A 16,992-nucleotide genomic window follows, 5' to 3' on the forward strand; every position below is an offset into this window, starting at 1 on the left:
TGATCAATGAGCTCATCAGCTCTGGGGATGGGGTGCGCGTCAGTCCTGCTGACTGAATTGAGTCCTCGGTAGTCCACACAGACCCGGAGTTCGGGTGTGGCACCAGGCGCAGCAGCCTTTGGGACCAAGACCACTGGGCTGGCCCAAGAGCTGTTAGAGGACTCAATCACCCCTAAGGCAAACATCTTGGAGACCTCCTCCTTGATGTAAGCTCTGACCTTGTCAGTCACTCTGTAAGCCTTGTGCCTAACAGGAGGACTGTCCCCAGTATCTACATCATGGATGCACCACTCAGTGACACCAGAAACCAGGGAGAACAAATCAGAGAGTTGCCCCAACAGTTGGTGACAATCATTTTGCTGCTCAGGGGTCTAGGTAGAAGAGAGGTTGACTCCATCCACTGACCCATCTTGCTCTATTGCAGACAGGAGGTTAGGAAGAGGCTCAGTCTCCTCCTCAATTCCAGCATCTGTCACAAGGAGCATGCCCACTTCTGACCTTTCTAAGTGGGGCTTCAGGCAGTTGACATGTAGGACCCGCAAAGGGTTCCTGGGAGATCGCAAGTCCACCAAGTAGGTGACATCACTTTTGCGCTACACCACCTCAAATGGTCAGATCCACTTATCTTGGAGCACACAAGGCTCCACTGGGGCCATGACCCAAACTTTCTGACCAGGCTGAAGCTCAATCAGAGTGGCATTCTGATCGTACCACTGCTTCACCTGTTCCTGGCTGGCTTCCAGATTTGCCTGAGCGAGTTGTCTGAATCGCCTAGTCTGGTTCCTGAAGGCCAGCATGTAGCTATATACATCCAGGGAAGGTTTCCTGGGAGCTTTCTCCCCGCCTTCTTTAACCAGACTCAGAGATCCTATTACTGGGTGTCCATACAGCAGTTCAAAGGGACTGAACCCTAAGGACTTCTGTGGCACCTCACGGTAAGCGAATAGAAGGCATGGCATAAGGACGTCCCACTTACGCCTCATAGGTTTCTCTAGACCCATAATCATGCCTTTGAGGGTCCGGTTAAATATCTGTAATTTTGTTTTTTGTAGTTGTATTTAGTGTGAACTCTTCCCGAAGGCATTGGAGCCATTAACATGAGAACCAGTTACATTACACAAAATCAAATTCCTTTTTATGATTTTAGGTAGGGTGACTAAGTGAGTTGCCCAGAATCACAGGACGTTGAGCTGACGCTGGTATTCAAGCCTAGTTCCGACGTAAGTAGCTCTGACCGTATCTACATCTAAATAATTTTTTCTCTGGGAAGGGTGGCCTCACAGGGAGGGCTATGCAAGCACCACCACCCCAACCCCTCAGCCTACTCCCACCCCACCAAATCCTAAAGGACACTGGGGGTGAGGTGGCAACACCTGGCACTGAGCAAAGGTGCTTCTCTTACTCAATCCCTCCCCAGTCCACTTTAGCCACAGGGCGATAACCTGGCAGGGGAGGGGTCATGAGAAGCACACCACTTCTGCTACTGCTTCTTCAGAGTAGGGTGACCAGACGTCCCGGTTTTTCCCAGACAGTCACAGTTTTTGGAGCAGTGTCCTGGTGCGCCGACACTTTGCTCCTAATTACAGAAATGTCCCGGTTTTTGTGTAGTGCCCGAGTTAAACTGTGAAATGTCCAGGTTTTTAAATAGTATCTCGCACTGAAACAGTATTTAAAAACCGGGCATTTCTCTGCTTACTTAGCACAGGTGCTGTGATGGGTCTCTATTGGGTTCTCCATTTTTGTTCTTTCACAGTCTCTTCATCCAAGAACTGAAGCATTTTCAATGTTATGTACAACAAAGCTCAAGTTTGTTGCTTATTTATCTTATGCCGCTAAAAACAACTGACAAACGAATATTCCTGGCTTGTTGAAGGTGTAATGCTACATGCATCGCTGCCAAGGTTTCAGATTTCTATGTGTAACATTTTCATAATTTCAGAGTAATTATGAGAGACATTTTAACGAGCAAAATCAAGCTATGAAAACGAGGGAAACTTATAAATATCAGATATGACACCCATTTGAGCAACTAGAAACTCTACGTTAACTGCTGCAAAGCGTAAGAAATAATGGTTAAACAACTTTCATTTATACTCATGTCTAAAGTAAATATACTTAGAATCGTACAAATATCAGGAAACTTCCTTTGCAACATAATAAATCAAGGCTCTCTCTGTTCACTTAGTCAGGAGCTGTTTTTTTCAATTTTTGTGGTTGTTTGGTTTTTTAGGCTTGTACCTTCAGCCTTTGCTGACTTCTACTGGACGCTCTAGTTCCTCCCTCATAATTAATGATGCTGCGCAGAGAGCATCACTCAGTCCAGGGCCTCTCTCCAAGTTGGGACCCAGCCCAAACAGGATGTACGAGGCCCTGATAACAACAATATGGTGGCTAGATAGGCCAGCAGAAAAACAACATAAAGATTGCCAGCCTTTGTGGTGCCCCCTCCTCATTCCCTGTAAACTAAAGTCAGGAGTACATCAGGACTCGGGCCACCCTCTGATGTCACATGAGTGATCCTCTGACTCTCTCCAAGGTGGGACCCAGCCCAAAAAATATATGCGAGGCCATAACAACACTCTGGTGGCTACTGTTGTTGGATGGGCCAGCAGAAAAATCAACATAAAGATTGCCAGCCTTTGCGGTGCCCCCTCCCTCCTTCCCAGCCAACTAAAGTCAGTAGAACATCAGGACTCGGGCCACTCTCTGACGTCATGTGAGTGACCCAGCCCAACAGAGAACCTGTGTCAGAGAGGCCCCAACAACAAAAAACACACTTCAAGTGGTGCCAGTCTTGCCACCCATTTCACCGTTTTGAGTAACACCGGCAGGCGCTGCAGCTGCCTGGTCGCATGCTGCCATTGGCACCCAGGCTTATAACTTAAACTTACTTGGGCTGCGACACACTCTGCCAAGGCTGGCCTGGCTGCAGGCACTGGCAGGCTCAGACCGCGAACCATTGCGTGCCCCGGCAATTCGGGTTTGCTGCTCAATCCGTGCCTCCAGGCCGTGTGGTCCAGGCTGTGCAGTTAGTCATTCTTTGCAATCCACAGGGAGCCATGAGTGTCAGCAAGTAAGGCTAACACACCGTGCAATTAGTGGGTTACCCGGGTGACGGTCACTGAAACCTCTACGTCTCTCTCGGCTAAGTAAGGCAATGATTAATTGAATTTGGCAGGGGCAGAGGCTGACAGCACACTGGATTTGGCCCGGGCCACTGTGAGCTGTAGCAAGCAGCGCAAGGCTCATGAGTGCCGCGATTGAATTTGGCTCAGCCTCCATAGCCAGCCCCTTGCAACAAACAGAACTCCCGGCTGGCAGCAGGATGTGACGTCCCCCAGTGGCGCCAGCACACAATAGGAGAATGATTTATGCTACATACATTGTAGCAGTGAGTGTGAGGCTCGAGGCAAGCTCCAAGCCTGTGTGCACATGCCATGGCTGCACGCTACCAGCTGCCACACTTTGAGGCAGCAGAGCTTCAGTGACAGCGCTTAGAGGGTGACTGTGTATATGCTTGACAATGCATTTTAGTGCGGTAAAGCAGAGTGCCACACTGAAATGCGTTAGTCTCATGCCTGATGCGTGATACTTGGCAGGACTGTACATGTATTATTTATCTGAATACAATGACAGAAGCAGCAAATGTTTTGGACGGAAGACCATGGTAAGCATAGATTTTTTAGCATATGTGTTTTAAGCCACTTCCTTAATTACTTCAGCCACACCCCTTTGAGAGACCTCCCAGTTTTTTCATCCCGCTTCAAGCCTGGGTACGTCTGTCTGGTCACCTGGTATTTGAAGAGTGCTGTATAGGACTTCAGCAAGCTGCCCTTTTTCGGAGCACTGGGAGTGCACAGGGTGTAGGAGTGATTGATGGGAGTGTGGGGGGGAATTGTCGAGTATTGTGTACAAGTTGTGATGTGATCAAGTTACTGAAGCCTCCAAGCCTGCTTGGTAGTATTTCTACTACATCTGAAGGCCCTGTGTGACCCAGAAGCGGTGAGACATCTACGAGTGCAGTTGTCTCATGGGACGAGGTTGTGTGAGATACACAGGATCGGAGGCGAGCTCTGCTTGCTGTGACCTACAACACGTCTGTGCTGTAGTACTCTTCTCGCACTACTCAGACCACCTACCTGGGAGGAAGCTGGGCACCGGACGGTTCTACCAGACAACCAAAAATGCTGGCTTGTAATTGAAAAGTAACTGCCCCCTGAAGAAAGGCACTCCCCAAAATGCACTCAGGAAAATGTTTTTGAGCACTATGATGTCATGGGTTTTATCACAGCAAAGAGTGGATGCATACGCCGTACTAGAGGTGTTTTTAAAGCTGCTCAACTGGAAACACATATGTACGACAGCAGCGTGCACATCACCAGTAACATACCTCATCTATTTTAGAGTTAAACTTGTACCTGAGAAATGCCACAGTCCATGTCCCCCACCCTCATCTCAGAGGCAGAGACAGGCCTATAGTCACAGCCCATCTCACACCTCAGAGGCACAGACGGGCTGAGGAGGTAGGCACAGACAGGCCTACCTCCTCAGCCCTTCTCACATCATAGTACCTTTTGTCTCCCTTACTCTTGCTTCTTCCCCTTTCCCTTCTCAACTTCTGGCATGAGGCAAGCTTTTTAGCCATTTTTACAAGTGCAAGTTACTAGTTTGGAGGCCGTTCTTGGCATTGTTAAAGCAAAAACCCAACATCCTATAATGCACATGCTGTTAGCTTAAAAATCCATTGGTGTCTGTGTCACACATCTGATTTGTCTGTAATTCTTCATCTGTGTCTGTGAAGGCGGCTGTCATTTTAGTCCCTTTCTATGTCTATGACAGCTATCAAATAGTCCTACTTTTATGTCGACCATTACTGCAAACTGTAGTCCTACTTTTATGTCTATGAACTGTCCCGTTTTTTTGTTTCGAGAATCTGGTCACCCTACTTCAGGGGGGCATAGGAGAAAATGGCCCAAGGGTACAAAATCACCTGGCGCGCAAGCGAGTCCCCTGCCTACTCCACCATGGCCTGAACGTGATGGCTTAGTGGGGGAATGACACTGCTTCTGGGTTGGGCAAGCCACCAAGGCAGGGAACCAAGGCGAGAAGGCCACAAAGGCCAGAGCAATACCTGTCCCCCATCCTCAATTTACAGCATGGCAGGGGTATTCCCTTGATGCTGGCACCACATTATTGTGGCGGGCGGGGCTGGACAACAGTAAATCTCTATGGTCCAGTTTACTGAGGCACTAAGGCGACCCTGAGGCACCGGCCTATAGCCCAACACCCGACTGCTGGCCTTCCCCATCTGAGCCTGCCTCTTTTATGACTGGATGCTACAAACATTTGGTGAACGTTGCCAAACCTAGACAACATCAGAAAGACAATTTGTGGCCCTAGTTCACTAGCCCAAATGACTAGACAAACTTGGAGCTGTGAAAACGCTCAATCATCAACTCATTAAGTTCTGCACACACTCCTTACGCAGGGTGGCTTCCGCAAGACAAAAGCGACTGTATCACAGTATTATTGATATTTCCAAAAGTGACACTTGTCCATGTGAGGAAGAGAAGTCGAGGACTTCATGCACATGTTCTGGTCCTGTTTGAGACTGAGTGGGTACTGGAAAAGTACTGAACACGCTTGGTTTTAGAACTCAGAGGCAAAATTAACCTTGTTTGAACCTGAGTCTGCCTACTGGGAATTACCAAAATGTCAAGAAAGATTAAATTAGAGAACGGGTTTGTAGATTTGGTGCTCTTGATGTTCGTTCTGCTGATTCTGTCCCACCAAGGTCTAAAGCCACATTGAAAGTCACTAACAAAAAGTGTGCATAATTAATTGGTACTATACAAATTAGTAAGGTATTCGTGCCAAAATAATGCTTATTAGAACACTGTAGTGTTGACAGCTCTATTGAACACAATTGAGCAGCAAGACCAAATAAATTGTGGTATAGGCCCACTGCCATTAACTTTCTAATATCTTTAGCCACGCCCTTTGAGTTTTCCACTCGTCTGTCTCTCCACAGACTATGTGGATTGTGCACGAAAAAGCAAGAGCCACAGGCTGTAGACAAGGCACACAGCACAACTTACCCCCAACCGCCTCGTGTGCTCCCATTGTCAGTGGAGCTTCAGGATGCAGGAGAGGAGCAATTCTGCCCATGTAATGACTCCCTTGGCTCTGCCATACAAAGGAAAACAGTTTGGAAGAGTCCAAAAAGGGGTTAACTGCTGCTGACTTTCAAATATCATGCTGTGTGCGCATGCACAAGCAACTGCAAAGTACACTCACAGCAAGAGCTGCGAAAGGCACTCAAACTTCAGAGGTGTGAGGAGTTGTAAACACTTGCATCTCCAAAGGGGCTCCTTTTTCAAATAGGACAGTCCACCTTCATGAAGAGGCATGTTCTAAAATCCTAACAGCTTGCGGTAGAGGGCTATACTGATACTTTAAGACCAGCTTCATTGTTATAGGCGTAAGTCCTAAGCTCGTGTCTATTACAAGGAAGTGGACTAATAATGGACGGTATAGACCACTGTGGAAAGCTGTTAGGCTATAGCAATGACAAGTTTATAAACAAATTAGCTGCTGTGGCTAAATTAATATTATTGTAGCATCAAAACTGAAATTTCATAAATATGTATTATTTTGGGAAATTGCAACTATATGTTTGTTTGATGATCCTCTCTTGAGTCTGTGTCACCAGTTCATTGCCTGCCAGCCATTATTGGGTCTTTCACAAACCAAAGCGGAGGCTGCATTCTGAAGGGAAATGGAATTTAAGAGCCAATTCCCTTCAGCATTTAGACAATAAGGGATGCCCCACTCATAATATCATGCGAAACACAACATAAGTTAAGAAAAAATTCTCACTGCGTACTACTACATACAGTGTTGCTGATGGTCATTACAAATCTGACAGAGTTGGTTACAATTATGTAGTGCAATATAGTCAGTCACATCTTAACGTAGTTAGATATGATCTTAGGTCCTGTTTCACAAACGTAAATATTGTATGTATATTTACTCACATCTATACTCTATTGTCTTGTGAGTTATCGATTACGGGACCCTTTTAATTCCTGGTGGACTCTATAGTACAGTGACATAAGTGCTTGGGTGTGTGCAAATGAATTCATGAGGTAGAATGTTCAGTTAACAGTTACATGCTGAGGAATAAAGATATGTAATACCAAGCTCCATGTGTGGAGTGACCATTTACATGTACCCAGGCTAGGGAAGGACCTTTCAACTGGTAACAAGATAGTGGATTGCATAAACCTTGTGACCTAAAAACCAAGAGTGCTCTCACTGAGAGTTTTTTGCTCATGCATATCACATATGCCTCAGTCAAAGTGAAAATTAACGGTTGGTGTATGTGGAGTCAAAGCGCATCTCCAGCCAGTGCAAGGCCTGTGAAGAAAGTGAAGGCCGTACAGAAAATTAGTTTGTCATTGGCTAGAAATTTTCTGGTAAAGTTGAGAGAAGAGATACTGTGCCACAGTCTAACACAGAGCCTTAATTCATACAGTATGACAACGCTAAAAGCAGCGACAATCAAGTATGGAGAAGCGCTAAAGACAGTGATAGCTGAGTGCAAGAAAGCTCTAAAAGCGGAAACATTTTTCATACAAAGAAAGGCTACATAAGGCAGCAAAAACAAGGTATGGAAAGTGCAATGAGCCATGACAGCCAGGTGCAAAAAACCGCTGTGAATAGAAGCAGATACATGCAGAGAAACTTTAGAGTCTGTGATAATCAGATATATAGGGAATACGATAATTCTTACCAGAACCTTTGTAAAGAGAGTCATCTGACCTCAGCACCTAGTGCCGCAATCCAAGCAGAAGCACGGGGCTCATGATAACAAAGATGGTGAATCATGTTGGATCGCCTTAAAGGCTGTGAGCAGCAGTCAAATTAGTAACATTATTCAATAGCTGCTGAAAAGAGCAAATATTATGGTACAGTTGCCTTCTTGAAACCACTGTCTCCCTTTGATACCACCAAAAAGAAAAGCTTTCGCGATAGATGAATTGCCTGGATCAAAACTGTTAGATCTAACAACGTTAGGGTGGTCTTCCCACAACCTTATCCCTGCCTCCATTCATTTTTCTGTTCTAGTTTTTGCCAAACCTTGAAGTTACACATAAGTCACATCTAAGGTAGGCCCCAGGAAGCTGCAAGGGCTGGGGGCATGCACTTTTATGTTTTATATCCTGCTAGTGACAAACAGCTAAGTTCGTTTTTTATTGCTGTGAGGCCTACTCTTCTCATAGGCTAACATTGGGAATTCCTTAAAATACCTTCAAGCTGTAATCCCTGATTAGAAAGGAGTAGCCGCCTCATGTTTCATATCTTTGTATTGGTATCGATAAATCCTCTTTACTAGTAAAGTTGGATGTAACATTACTATTTTAGATTTGAAACTTTTGGAAAATTTATATTTCTCTGCTCTCACTGCTCTGTGAGCCTGTCTCTAATACACATATTCGCTGAGTGACAGTTACTCTTTGTGCATTCCCTCCAGACAGCCACAAACATAAGAAAGCTAGTTGTGGCTGAGTACCCATCTACATAATCTGTATTCTGTTGGCCCTTCCTGGGCAGTGAGGAAGGAAGGGGCTACCACTTACACTTCAATATGTAGTGGCCTGACCCCATACAAAGGATTACCCCCCACAGATAGTCTGGCAGATAGTACTAGGTCAAAAGGGATACTGGTGCACAGCAAAGCCACTCTTTGAAGTCTACCCCATTTCAAAGGCACATTTGGGTACTGACCCCACCAAACCAGACACTTCTAAAGCTGAAACTGAACCTATGTAAAAAGAACTGCAGTGCTGCTCAAAGGACTCAACTGGACTGCTGATCTGGAAGGACGGCTTTTCTGTTAGTTGCCCTACTGCCAGCTGCTCTCGAACTCTGCTGAAGGAGCACTGGACTCTGCCTTCTTCCAAGTTATCTCCAATGGCTTGTTGGCTTGCTGGCTTGCCTCCTGTTGTTTGAGACTTAGGGATATCAAAGTCTCTAGCCCTGTTCCTGTGCCTAGCTCAATGGAAGTGGCCCAGATACTTGCGACACAGATTTTGATGCATCTCCTGTCTGAGTGTAACAGAATTGGCGCTTTGACCCAGTTGCAGGAGTAAAATCTGTGCGTTGCCTTGGAACCAGCGCTTTTCCTCCTGAGATTGACACATCGGATAGCATAGCGCAGCCACAGCAATTTGGTGAGGTTTCCTCGCATCGCTCAACACCTCTCCTCTCCGGCACCCATGTTCCGAACTGACGCATTGCCTTCACTGAGTGGAGAAGATCTATGCATCCTGCACCTGCGGGCCTCAACATTAATCCATCTCACTGTCTGTGACTAGGAAAGATACTTTGTTCACCAGGTCCTGCATGGGTCTTGTGGTTGGCATGCGCTCCTTAGTGGTCTGCCCAAACATTGAGTTTGTCCCAGTCCAGCGTGACCTAAAGTAACCTTTATAGTGATATTTGTTTCTAAGTGCTAGAACTCGTGTTATTCATTAAAAATTCATATCTCAACTTCTGCATATTAGAATTTTGTCGTTGTGGTCGTGCTTTATATAGGAACTAATACTTTATTTTTTTTAACTGTTGTGGAGTCTTTTTGTGGTGTATTAATTATGTTAATGTGTGAGTATTGCACAAATACTTGACACATTGCCTTCTAAGTTAAGCCTCCCCGCTCTGTGCCAAGCTACCAGAGGATGAGCACAGGATATTTTAGGCTGTCTTGTTACTTACCCTGACTAGGATTATGGTCCCTACTTGGACAGGTTGCATACCTCTGCCAACTAAAGGCCCAGTGTCTAATAGAGACCTTTGATGATTTCATTGACATGCTGAAAGAAGTAAATGATAAAAAGATAATTAAATATCTGAAGAATTTGGTAGGTGAAGGAGTAAAAGAAGTGATAAAGAAAATACCACCCACGGACGAAGTAACGTACCTTCAAATCAAAGAGGCATTAAGCACAAAGTTAAATCCAATACTGAATGTTGGCTATAAAAGGTACATTTTCAGTCAGGAGAGGCAGAGCGCTGGCGAAACGATGGACGAGTCTGTAGAGAGACTTGATTCACTCATCAAGCATTGCTAGTTCAATGAATTCGCTGATGAAGAGGCCATGCATCTCACAGTAATAGATGGTTATCTCTCAAATTCTTTCAGATGAGGAATGTTGAAAGAGACATTCAGCTTGGAGCGAGTACTCATGGCTGTCAGGGTGGAAGAAAGACCTGACTGACAAGCAGCTAACATGGAAGCTGGAACAGCCTAAAATGAATCAACACAGAGTGTGAAAGTCAAGTCAAAACACAAGGTTGAAGGCTATAAAATAATGTCTCCAAAGATAAAAAATGTGTGTTTTTGATGTTGATTTTCCTTTCCATATGAAGGTAAATGTTCTGTCATTGGGCAGACGAGCAAATGCTGATGGAAAGAGAACCATTTTGTAGCAGTTTGCAAAGCGTGGGAAAGTGTGTTATGTAGAGAAAACAAAATGGAGGAATGATCAAGTGCGTCACGTCAAGAAAAAAAAAATGGACACCAGAACGTTGCAGATGCAACACTCTAAGCATGCCTACAAGGCCAAGTGACCACACCAGTTGAGGCAAGTAGAAACTGAACTACATCGATTGTCGGCAAATTCCTCGTCTACAGTTTGCCATCGTCATTGTCAAGCGACAGTGAGGAAGATGTGTGTGTGATGTCAAAGTTGAATGCTGGATAACGTGCGAGTGTAGGATTCGCTTCTTGCAAGGAAGAAAGAGTGTCATAGATAAACTGACAAGTGAAAGTGTGAAATGCATTTGGACACTGTTCCAAGATCACACTGGAAGTAAATAGGTGCCCTTTTTTCCATCTATCATAGACAGTATAAACATTATGCCAGAGGAAAAGTACAAGGAATTGTCTCCAGTGCCCTGTATGACCACTTCAAAAACCAAAGTGTGTACGTGGGCTGTTTCGATGCCACTGTAAAGTCAAGATTCATTGCTGACATGATTATGCAGCTGATGGAGCTAAAGATTTTTCTGCCTTCATTTGATTAAAGGTATCACCAGCTCAAACGGGAAGAAAATTGCAGGTACATTACTACCTTTTTGACCCATGTTGGCTTATTTAGATATACAGTGATGACATACTAGTTTTTGGGGCCATACGAAAGGAGCATGATAAAGTTCTTACACAAGTGTGTCACATACTTGCTGATGCAGGTCTCACTTTAAAGGTGGTAAAGTGTAAGTTTCAGAAAACCAAACTCAAGGTCTTTGGTCATATCTTTTCTGATGGGAGAATGACTCCCAATCCAACTAAAGTACAAGCCATGTTATCCACTTCTCCCCACAAGATATAACTATGCTGCCATCCTTCTTTGGTATGTCCAGTTACTGTTTAAAGTATATAGACGTTACTTTGCCCTTGTAAGTGCCCCATTGAAAGACTTAACAAAATTAAGCATCCTGTTTTGATGGTTAAGTGAATGTGAACAAAGCTTCAAGAGAATCAAGCATGCAATTGAGGATGCCACTGAAATGGCGTATGTTAGACCTGGCATGTCTGGGCGTGATTACCCCTGACTTTTTGCCCCTATCTCCTTTGTTGTTAGATGCTTTGGGTACTTTGCCACTGCTGATCAGTGTCAAAGTACAAGGGTTCCCTATGTAAAGGACAATGGTAATTGGTTGGCCATGATTGGTATGTTTGCCTTACTAGTAAAAGTCCCTAGTGATGTGGACTGTGTGTGCAAGGGCTAGTAATGCAAAGGCGCACAGAGAAGGGAACTCAGACCTTCAGTGTAGGGACGTGCGCGCAGAGTTCTAAGTTAGCATGTTGTCCTGACAAGTACAACCACTTGTCAGGCCTTACTTTCCCTTATGCATACACAGTGGGCACCCTGGTGGTAGGTCCCGGGTAAACCTAGGGCAGGGTGCACTGTAAGTAAAAGGCAGGACATATACTGAGGTGTGTGTTATGTCCTGACAGTGAAAAACAGTCCATTTCACTTTTCACTGGTGAAAGGCCATTCTGCCCATAGGACAGAATGGAGGAGGCTGGGTGTTTTGTCTGTTAGACTAGTTTCCTATAAGTTAAAAATGGAGAGGTGAAGTTTAGTATGTATGAACTCACAGTGTCATAACACATCTTTCTATGAAGGTGGTTTTGTCACTGTATTTTCAGAAACCACTCTTTTAGAAAGTGGCTGAGTTTTGTGCTTTAAGAATTTCAGTGTGTCTCTGCTGAATGTGGATTGACTGTCTGGATCTGAGAGTTGAGAGGAGCTGGGAGAGGTCTTGACCCAGGGAGGGGTTGAGATGGCATCAGGCTGCCCGGCATCTGGAGAGTAGGGGAGGAGAAGCTCGTAAGGTGAAGAGGCCTGGGCTGGTGCTATAAACCAATTGACCCATCTCCTGCTGAGTGATTAAGGATTCTGACTCCCTAGAACTTGGTGTAGGTTTGAATGGCAAAATAGACAGGCCGAGTCTGCAAAGGCTTTGACCTCTTTCGTGGTCAAGAAGAACCTCTGCCAAAGAAGAAGTTGCTGAAGAGACTGCTGGATAGGACTGACCCTTGCTTCGTGATATGGGGCTGGCCTGCAGTTTGTAGCTTTTACTAAGGAAGAGACTAAAGGGACATTGCAGTGGGTGATGCCCCCCCCCTTCTTGAACAGGACTGTGCTTGTGCTGTATCCTGAACCCCAAGGGCCCGAGGTGAGCAGGCTGCCTGTTTGGAAACACAGGAACATAAACATTTTTGTAGAAGTCCCAAGCAAAGCGGTGTGTGCGTGTTTTTGCAGCTTGAGACCCTCGGAAGTTGTGCCTTGTGATCATGGGCACAAAGGAGTAAACTGAGTCTCGGATGTGCAGGGTGCATGTCGTGGTGCAAGCCGAGGCATTGGTGAAGAGCGCCTGGTCGTTGTGTGCCCCAGGAGAAGAAGTGAGACTCGTATATGCAGGGTGTGTGTCATGGTGCAAGCTGAGGCGTTGGTGAAGAGCGCCTGGACATCGTGTGCACCGGGAGAATAGGTGAGACGTGGACGCGCAAGGTGCGTGTCGTGGTGCAAGCCGAGGCGTTGGTGAAGGGCGCCTGGTCGTTGTGTGCCCCAGGAGAAGAAGTGAGACTCGTATACGCAGGGTGTGTGTCATGGTGCAAGCCGAGGCGTTGGTGAAGAGCGCCTGGGCATCGTGTGCACCGGGAGAATAGGTGAGACGTGGACGTGCAGGGTGCGTGTCGCGGTGCAACCAGAGGCACTGGTGAGGAGTGCCTGGGTAGTGTGTGCACCAAAATCGAAGTAAGTCTCCACAGTGCTGAGTGCGGGTCTCGGTTTCCACTGAGACCGCCGGAAGGAGAGCCAAGTCACTGGGCCCTTGCAGTGAAACAGTAGTGTCCCGGACCTGCAGTCCCAGAGGAGCGAAGCCGCCGGCCCGAGCTCGCCATGCCCATTGACGGAGTTCTGGATCAAGGCCCAAGTAGCCAAAGGAGGAGAGGAGAGTGGAGTTGCGCCCCCCCAGGTAACGTGGATCACCACCTGGGGTGTGGTGCGGGCACGGAGGGACACTCCCTCAGCCTCTCGCTTCTGTCAGTTGCACGAGCCTGTTGCTTCGGCTCAGATCAAGGCCCGTGCTGGCCCAAGGAGGGGCAGTACTGGGGCCAGAGTGAGAAGCGGTACTTTTGTGTCATCATTGATCCCTGTTGGGGGCAACGGTTAACGGAGCACCTAGACTGTCATATTACACTTTGCATTATTGCTGCTAACCAACTATTGAACTGTCGTATGATGCCTGACCTTATTTGTGCCTGACGAACTACATGATTGGTGCGCTACGCACTGCGTTATTTTCCGTTGCAGTGTACATGATTATAACGTGGTGCATTGCATTATTTCTTCATTGCACAGTACATGATTGTAGTGTGATGCATTGCTTTGTTTCTTCCTTGCACAGGTCATGCTGGTAGTGATATGCATTGCATTATTCCTACTATTGCAAAGTACATGACTGTGGTGCTACATATGGCATTGTTTCTCTATTGCACAGTACAGGAGTATATCGTTACGCATTGCAGTATTTTGTTTCTTTTGCAACGTGTGTGATTCTAGCAATACGACCTGCCTAACCTTTTGGAAACAGTTAGAAGTAAGCTTAACTGTTGGTTAGAAGCTGTGGTTGGGATTAGAACCTACCAATCCACCGGAAGGAATACTACCCATTATTATATGTTGTGTAACATGTGGTCATATCGTATATCTTCTTATATAAAAATTATACTCATTTTATAAAAACTTGTGTGGAGTCTATTTGTGGTGACATCATTGGGTTGCTGTGAGTGTGGTTGCACATACTGTACACTCGTGCCTTGGAGATAGCCTGACTGCTCGTGCCAAGCTACTAAGGGGGTGAGCAGGGCTATCTCAGTCGGTGTCCTTACTTAGCCTAACGTTGAAAGAAGGGGTCCGGATCCTGCCCCTGGCAACCGCGGTGTGGGACAGGGACTTCCGCCTCCAGCATTCGGTGGCGGCAGTGAGGGATAAGGATCCCCACTTCCCACAGCGTACGTTTGAATTTACAGATGGAGGTTGTTGTTGATGCATGTCTAGTGGGGTTGGGTACCATCCTTACTCAACACACTGGACATCCCAATGCTCCAAGGCACATTGGGACTTATGCTAGCCAAAGTTTGTCATCAATGTAATGTGCCTATTCACAACTTGAAAAAGAAAACTTCACTATATTGTGGGCTTGTGAACATTTTTACGTGTTCCTGCATGGAAACAATATCATACTTGTCACCAATCACCAAGCATTGCTCACCATTTTGAGCAATCCTAAGGGCAAAATTCCCCCCTCTCATTGAGAGGTGGGGATTTGCGATTGCAGGTGTTTCATTATGCGATGGTGCATTGTCCAGGAAAAAACACCCTGCTGACTACTTTGTACTTGTGCCAATATAGTATCATGCAATACTTCTAAAGTGGCTGATGCTTATGTTAACTTCATTGTGAAATCCAGGACCCCAGCAGCCATTTGGAACAAATCAATGGGGCCACAAATACTGACTGAGATTTTCAGATACTCAAAGACATTATTACACATCAATTGTGAAAGCATACTCGACCTCTTCATGATGACCATGAATACCAGAAATTCTAAAATGTGCCGGAAGAACTGTCAGTTACCCTAGAAGCCATCATCGTATGAGGGTCGAGAATTGTCATACCCAAGAGTCTATGACAACAAGTTATTGAACTGGCTTATGAGGGATAATGTGTTGTTTTTGCTACTAAAGGAGCTCTAAGGGACCCAGTGTGGTTCTCTCGTCCTGATGAAAGAGTTGAGTTAAAGACATGTCATTTGTGCAACTGCTTGTCATCCTAGACACATCCATATCTGTTAAATATGTCTGATTGATTTCTTTGGAGCCCTTGACAACGGACATCATCTACTAGTAATTGTTGATGAATATTCTTTTTTTCCCCTTGTGGAAGATCTGTCGTCAACTACTCATGACAGAGTCATTGAGAGATTAAAAGGTATTTTTGCAGCATGGGGTGTCCCTTCGATTTTGAAATCTGACAATGACCCACCTTTCAACAGACAAGACTTTAAAGATCTTCTCACTCATCTAAATGTCAAGCATCAGAAAAGCACACCTCTCTGGCCTAGGATAAGTGGCATGGTCGAGAGATTTATGAGCACCTCGAGAAGACCGTTCAGCATGCTGTGCTGGAAAAACGTGAACTGAACTCCATTCTTCAGTCTACACTTCATGCATACAGACCAATTCCCCATTCTACCATGGGTGAAAGCCCTGCCACCTTAATGTTTGGGAGATCTATAGGAAGAAACTGCCATAATGGGCCAATAAGAGATTGTAGGAAGCTGACTCTGTATATAGTGTGCTAAAAAGAAGTACACTGTTCAGAGAGTCCAGTGGGTCCTCATTTGGGTTGCAAAGTGTCTTGGAGCAAGGGAGTACAACCGAAGTGTTGGAACCTGGGCCTTCCCTATGCACTTGTAATATCTAAGGTTATGCTTAGATATCACAGGGACACATCCCCTCACACAGATATGCCCACACATGGGGTATAGTGCAGTCTGCTATTAGGGCTGTAAGGTCTGTTGTAGGAGTGACTTACCTATACCACATGCAGTGCTTTGCTGGCATTGCATGCAGGGGTGTATGCCATGTAGACTCTTCATTTTTCTCTGCACCAAGACACCCAGGCTGTGATGGCAGTTTATCTGAGCTTGGTGAGGGGCCCCCTAGGGTGGCACAATTTATGCTGTAGCCCTTAGGGACCCTCTTTAGTTCCAATGCCTTAGCTACCAGAGGTATCCCTTACTAGGAACTTACACAGATTCTAAAAGGGTACCAATTGTGGAGAAATGGTACAGTTTAGGAAAAGAACACTGGTACTGGGGACCTGGTTAGCAGAAACCCAGTGCACATTCAATAGAAGTTGCACTAGATACCAGGCAAAAAGTGTGGGGGGATACTGCAACAGAGTCCAGTTTCCTAAAGAGCTCTATTGACATTGGTAAACTTTGCACTAGTGATGAGCCTCACAAATCCAAAATAAAGGCCTATACGGATAGAGACTGCGTTGTTCAGAGCACTGTGTTAAAAAGAGGAGACCAAGTTATCATCAAGCAGAAATGGAAAAGCAAGTTCGATGCTCCTTTTGATGCTGACTGTTGAGGGTTGTGACTAGTAAAGACCTGCACAACATCCGACCCGAATACCTCAATCATGTCTCTCCTTTTACACACCAACCAGACAACGTCACTCTGCCCATCTGGCCCTTGCCACTAATTCACGGATCCACAGACATTGGCTAAAGCAAGATTTTTCTTCTAACTCACAGTAAAGACCTGAAACTTCCTACCTCTGCACCCCAGGCAATCACCGTCACTGCTTCAATTCAGGAAGGACTTCAAGATCTGGTTCTTTGACTG

This window comes from Triturus cristatus, chromosome 6 (genome assembly GCF_964204655.1).
Source record: "Triturus cristatus chromosome 6, aTriCri1.1, whole genome shotgun sequence".
In the NCBI taxonomy this organism is placed as follows: Eukaryota; Metazoa; Chordata; class Amphibia; order Caudata; family Salamandridae; genus Triturus; species Triturus cristatus.